Source organism: Canis lupus, chromosome 5 (genome assembly GCF_011100685.1).
Source record: "Canis lupus familiaris isolate Mischka breed German Shepherd chromosome 5, alternate assembly UU_Cfam_GSD_1.0, whole genome shotgun sequence".
Classification (NCBI taxonomy): domain Eukaryota; kingdom Metazoa; phylum Chordata; class Mammalia; order Carnivora; family Canidae; genus Canis; species Canis lupus.
In genome coordinates this window covers 53641423-53647900 of record NC_049226.1, presented here as the reverse complement: position 1 = coordinate 53647900, position 6478 = coordinate 53641423, and positions in this window count along the sequence as shown.

The window sequence follows — 6478 nt, the reverse complement described above, 5'->3', positions numbered from 1 at the left end:
AATGTTGCCAACCTAGTTATGATGCCAAAGTCAAAAATACATTTGTAGTGTCCCACTACCCTGTCGGAGCTGATTGAACTTGATCTCTGACAATTTCTTCTGGTATTTCTGACATGGACTGCTGCCAAACTAACTCTCCTCAAGCCAGTATTTCTACATATAAACTTACATTCTGGACTTGACATTTATCTTTGTAAAATGTTACTTTAATAGTATTAGCCCAGTCCTCTGGTCTATTGAGATTATTTTAAAGTCTTTATTCTGTTGTCTATTTTTTTAGTTGCCCCTTTCCACTTTGGAACAGTAAAAGGAAAGGAAAATGGTGTTAATTTTCTATTTTACACACAGGAAACTAAAGTTCAAAGAAGCTAAGTGACTTGCTCAAAGTCTTGCAGTGACAAGTGGGAGAAGCCTGCTTTGCACCAGGTAAAGGGTCTGAAGCCAAAGCCCCTCACACACAGGATTATACCAGACTTTGCAAAATCAGTGTATGGGATACCCGAGGACTAATCCAGACCCCCTTCAGTTTAACCATTTAAACCACTATTTTCAGAATCACAATAGTTCCTTTTCTGACCCTTGTGAGTAAAACTTTCATGAAAAGACACTAAACATGGCTTCCTGGAAAAATTTTTAAGACCTCAAAAGATATGGCAAAAAAGAAGTTCAAGATTGGAAAAATGTGTTTTTTTTTTTTTTTTTAATGATCTGCACACTTTCACATGTGTCACCCACCTGAAAATCTTCTTCGTCCATCTAGACAACTCCTGTTCATCTCCCAACACTGGAATCAATGTGATCTCTTCGGTTTTGTCTGTTCTGACCACCTCCTCCTCACTGGAGAGATTTAAATCTAGGTGCTTTGATTCCAGAAACCACTCTTTTGACCCTTATATACATAAACCAGCATGAGAAGAAACATGAAGCAAACATATACTATGGAATGATTTACCTTACAATAGATGTATGACAAAGGCAGAAAAGAAACATGGAGGAAGAAGCACTCCATTGGGCTGGGAGAGTCATGGAAGGTTTTCAGAATAAGTGACTATCGAATTGACTCTTGAAGAAGGAGCAGAGTTTGCCAGGTGGACCAAGTGAGGAGAGAATTTCAAGAGAGAGGAAACTGAGAGCTAAAGCTGGGGAGGAAGAAAAGGGCATGTTTCTCCCCAAAACACAATGATACACTCTTCCCCCAAGTATCAGTCAATCGAAGAACCTTTTGGAAAAATAAGTCTGGATCTTAGGCATCATCTTTGAAGTAAATTTTTATTTTACCCTTAAAGGGAAAGAAACCAGCCACCAATCAATCAGTGGTATATAGCGAGAATTAATCGTGTTTCCCCAAATTCTCTGATAAGAATTGTCTGGGGTTCTGACTAAAAACACAGCTTCCCAGGCCTTCTGGAGCCTCTTATTCAATGGGTCTGAGATGAAGCCAGGAACTAGCAATATTTAACAAGTACCCCCAGGAGATTCTCATTATCAGAGAAGTTTAGCCAACATTGGGCTAGCCTGGGCACTAAGGTTTAGGGCCTCTCCCACCAATCTTTGCTGAGGAAGCAGACCCCAGCATGGAAGTCAGCCTTCTGGTCAGTTAACAATTCAATCATATGGACCACTGCCCTGGATAACTCCAAGATATATTTCACTAAAGGACATGACTTATGGGGTCGGCAACCTTGTACCACTTTTCTCTTTACAGACCCAGACTGACACTTTTCCTACACTGTTCCATCTAATCCCCTCCACAATCCTGCAAGATAGGTATGTTCTACATTGTACAGATTTGGAAACCAAAACTCAAGAAGTTTGGAGACATGCAAAAGGTCCTCCAGCTTATAGTAAGTAGCCAACTTGGAATTCAAAACCAAATCCACCTGAGTCCATGCTTTGCCCATTATCCTGGTTTCTGGAAGGGTCTCTGGTACAGCCCATCCTCAGAGAGTCAATCTATACAAATGGTTAGCCATAGTTCAAATCTGCAGGGCTTGATTCAGGATCTTGCAATTTTAGGTTGACCCTTCACTAACCTCTACTCCCCCATCCCACCTGCTTCATAGCAAAAAGCTATCCTGTTTGCTCCTTGCCACTCTGCTACAATTTTCCACCCTGGATTATTTGTGGCTATAACAAGCAAGGCCACGCCAATGCCTGGCATTAAAAAAAGCATGAGCCTTCATTCCTAAGGTAATGAGACCTTTTTTTTTCCAAGTTCCTTCCTCCAAAGTTCATGAACTTTAATAAAAAATAAAATAAGACTGGCTCTCTTACAGCGCAGACCTCTGCTACAGGAAGCCAGGGCTGATTGGGTAAAGGCATTGCCTGAATGAAAAAGAAAATGTATTCATAGATTAGCTCCGTCTTTACTGACCAAATCTGTAGAAAGCCACAGTAGGAAGCACCGAGGCCCACATCTGAGCTTCCTGACTGCACAGTGCAGGTATTGCTCGTAGCTCAAGGGCAAAGTGGATGTTTACAGCATTTTCTTTCCCTTGGAAGTAGAGCTTTAGAGAAGCATGACACTCAACCCTTCAAAGTGATTGGACACTTGCATCCATCCAATCCCTACATACCACAACTGCCCAGAATAGCATGAAATGCCCAGGAGATGAGTGGGAGTTGGCTCACACTCTGACCTCATCGGCCTCTTATTCCCCAACGCCAGTGGCCACTGCCACATGCTTGTATGCAGCTGCCCCAGAATGGCCCACAATGGCTCTTGTCACCATTCTGATGGCTCCCCCTCTGAGACTCTTCAAGTCCACCACCCACCCCTCTCAGATCCCCAGCTCTCACAGCTCACTTACACAACTACTACTCTAGGGCCCCACTGGACCCTCCAGGAACTTGGCTTGCCTGTCCATCGATCTCCTGCTAGCATTCACACACCTATTCAGTAGACACCCTGTGAATGCCAACCATGAGCCTGGTGTGAGAGATTCACCTAGAAAAAGCCCCATCCCTGCTTTCCCAGACTAGCCTCAGTCCCTCTGGCCAACCTAGACCAGCCTCTCACCAGCCTTGAGACCCTTCATCTGCTCCACCCACTCACCCTCACTACCTGAGCTGCCAAACTGCCTGGAGAAGTTTACCTGATGATGCTGAATCGCACCAGAAAAGAATTAGCAAGCTCCATCTTCCCTTCAGCTGCTACCCTGAAAGGCTGTAAGAGAAAGAATGTAGACCCCCCTGACATGCTGTGTAACACCACCAGGTATTCAACAGATACCACTACCACCTACCCGATGTTTGAAGTCAGCCGGGCCTCACGGTGGAACTGGAAATCCCGTTCCAGTTTAATTGCTGTGCGCTCTGAGCCACAGCCCCCTGGTCTGTAAAACGGAGGCAGGGAAATAATAACCTCGTGAGGCTGGAGAGAGGATTTAGGAACAAATATGTCAACAATGCATATTGTTGAGTTGAACATATTGAGTTTTCCTGGACCTTCCCTGAATGACCATGGTCCGTCTGGGCTTAGATCCTCCCCTACACTGTTGCCAGGGTCCTAGGTGGATTTTCTGACCAGCAGCTTCACCCCATTGGATCCGAGGAGCTCAGCTGATGACAGGTTTAAGACCTGCTAGGCTCCTAGAACCTGTGCCACCGCCTCCTAATTCCCAGCTAAGACCACTGAGAAGATCGTGGAGAGGTTCAGAAAACAGCTATCAGGAGCTCTTGAAGCCTTGGAGGTTTTGTGCAAGGGAAACGTAACATTTCAGTGCCTGGAGCTCAGCACTCCCAGGCACCAGGCCCCCCATCCCAGATGTGGTGGGCAGTGATGAGGAGGAGTACATTGCATTTCCTATGAATTAAACCATCGGCCCTGAGAACAATGTTGTCATTGATGGGGAAAGGTCGCTGAAATTCCAAGGACACTTGAGGCCTTTCACTGGGCTGAGACAGAGATGCCTAATATTAATCCTACGTAATATGAGTCTCTGACAACCCACTTTCTAAGGGGCCTGCTGGCAGCTCAATTGGCCAATTCACTGTGATTCAGTGCATCCTCAAGGAAGTGGTTTGGAAGGGGGAGACTCTCTTTTTTTTTTATCTATGATCCAAAGCTCCCCCCAAAATATATTAGCACAGACCATGCTGATTCTTGGGGGGAAAAATACTTTCTGTACTGAAGGCTTATTTAATTCAGGGTGGGAGGGATCAACCTCTGAGCACAGTGAAATTAATGTTCTTTCATTTATTAAGCACACACCAACGTGGTGCCAAATGTAACTAATGCACAGACTATTTCTGCTGCCCTCCTGATGGTGACCTTGGATCTAGGGCCATCTCTTTGCACTCCCACTCTGACTGGTGCTTTAGGGGTCATTTATTTACGTGGCAGACACTTAACCACCACATCCCCTAATCCAGGCACTAGAGGGAGGGATCAAATGGCAAATAAGACAGAGCCATTCTCTCCCCCTACATAGTTTATTAACTAACTAGAAAGTCAAGCTATGACTTTTATTACAATGAAGAGGGATGGGTGTTACACTAGGGGACCTGCAGGACCCTGTGAGTACATACAACAGGCAGTCCAACCTGTAAGGGCAGCCTGCAGAGCATCTTTGGAGAAACTGACATTTCAGCTGGGACTGAGCAGAAGGTTGAGTTAGTCTAGGAAAGGGGAAGCAGGAAACAAGGGGCCCAGAAGGAGAGCACTCTCACTAGGCTGTGCAGAATGAGGTGCAAAAGAGGGAAACCCTGGCTGCTGCAGAGCCAGCTGATGGAGGGAAGGGCTGCCCTCACCACTCCCTTCCGGCTTGCCAGGGTGCACATAATTTTCAGACCCTTCTTTGGCTCCATGCTTGGCAACCAGCTCTAAGTGGAGGGAGTAGGGGGTAAGGGTGTGGGAGTAGGGGGTAAGGGTGTGGGAGGGGGAAAAAGGGGGAGAACTGAGGCCACACCCATTCTTGTGTCTCCTGGGTCTGAATCCTGTGAAGGGAGAATCATGGTGAACTGGGGAGATGAAGGTGGTCTACTGAGCGATGCTGATGGTGTAGTGTTTCAGCGATGGACAAGGGGGGGCTACATTCCTCTATTCCTGTTCTGTATCTTTGCAAGCGAGAGAAATGACTTTCCAGAGAGTAGGGGGCATCATAAGTGATCTCAGCTTCCCCAATTGAATCATCATCTTCTGCCTCAGATTAAACTCTGTCCCAGAAGTGAGAATTTCTGCAGATGAAGTTTTAAGGAAACATGAAGAGCAAGAGCAGAGGTGAAGGACAGGAATTCGACCAACACTATTTTTATTTTCAACAATGAGAAAAAAGTAGACGAGTAAACTTCAGTGGTGACCTTGACACTGACACCAAGCCATGATGGGGATGGGGTCATCAAGAGGGAAAACTCAGAATGCCAGAAAAGGAAGTGGTAGTGACTGGGAGAACAAGATCACTCACCTGGCTACCTTTTTGTGGAGAGCTTAGTGAAAAGTCTACAGTTTCTCTGAGATTGGACAAGACATAGCTCAAACTCTTCTTTGGCAATTATTTAATATGCAGTCAGCAAACATATTGCCAAATGTGGTTATGTCTGCAGAGTGAAGAGAGTCACCTACCCCAGCCTGTAGCAAGGCTGGAAGGCTTCCTGGAGGAGGGAGACCTGGGCAGATATATGTAGCACACATCCAGCATATGCTATAGAACAGAAGCATGTAGTACAGCATGGTGTGAACTCTGGGCCCAGACTGAGTGGGGTCAAAGTGGGCCCTGCCAATCACCAGCTATGTGACCCTGGGCAAGTTCCCCTCACTTTTCTGTGCCTTAGTTCCTTCACCCATAACATCAAATAAGAATAGTAGTACTTAGCTCACAGGCTTGACGTGAGATTTTTCATGAAAAGTCAACATATGCAAAGTGCACAGAATGGATATCTTATATGTGATAAGTGCTATATAAATGTTAGCTATAATGAAGGAGATGCGTGATTATTTTTTTTTTAATGAGTAGACTTTAAGCAGTTTTAGGTTTATAGAAAAATTGAGCAGAGAGTATCGAGTTCCCACACACCCGTTCCCTCCACACACCATTTCCCCTTTTATTAGCATCTTGCATGAGTGTGGTGCATTTGGTGCAATATTGGCACATTACTAACTGAATCCACATTCTACGCTAGACTTCACTCTCTGTGCTATACATCTACAGGTTTCGATAAACGCACCTCGTGTACCATCCATCACTGTATCATATGGAATAGTTTCACTGCCTAAACATCCTCTGTGCTCTGCCTTTTGCTCCTCCCTCAATTTCCTATCCTCTGGCAACCACTGATCTTCTGTCTCCACAATTTCACCTTTTCCAGAATGCCATATAGCTGTCATACGGCATGTAGCCTTTTCAGACTGGCTCCGTTCACTTAGCAATATACAATTAAGTTCCCTCCATATCTTTTCCTTGGCTGTATTTTCATAAAGGCTAGGGATATTCACACCAAGTTGAGTGACTATACTCAAAGGAAGCTAAATAAAGGGTCT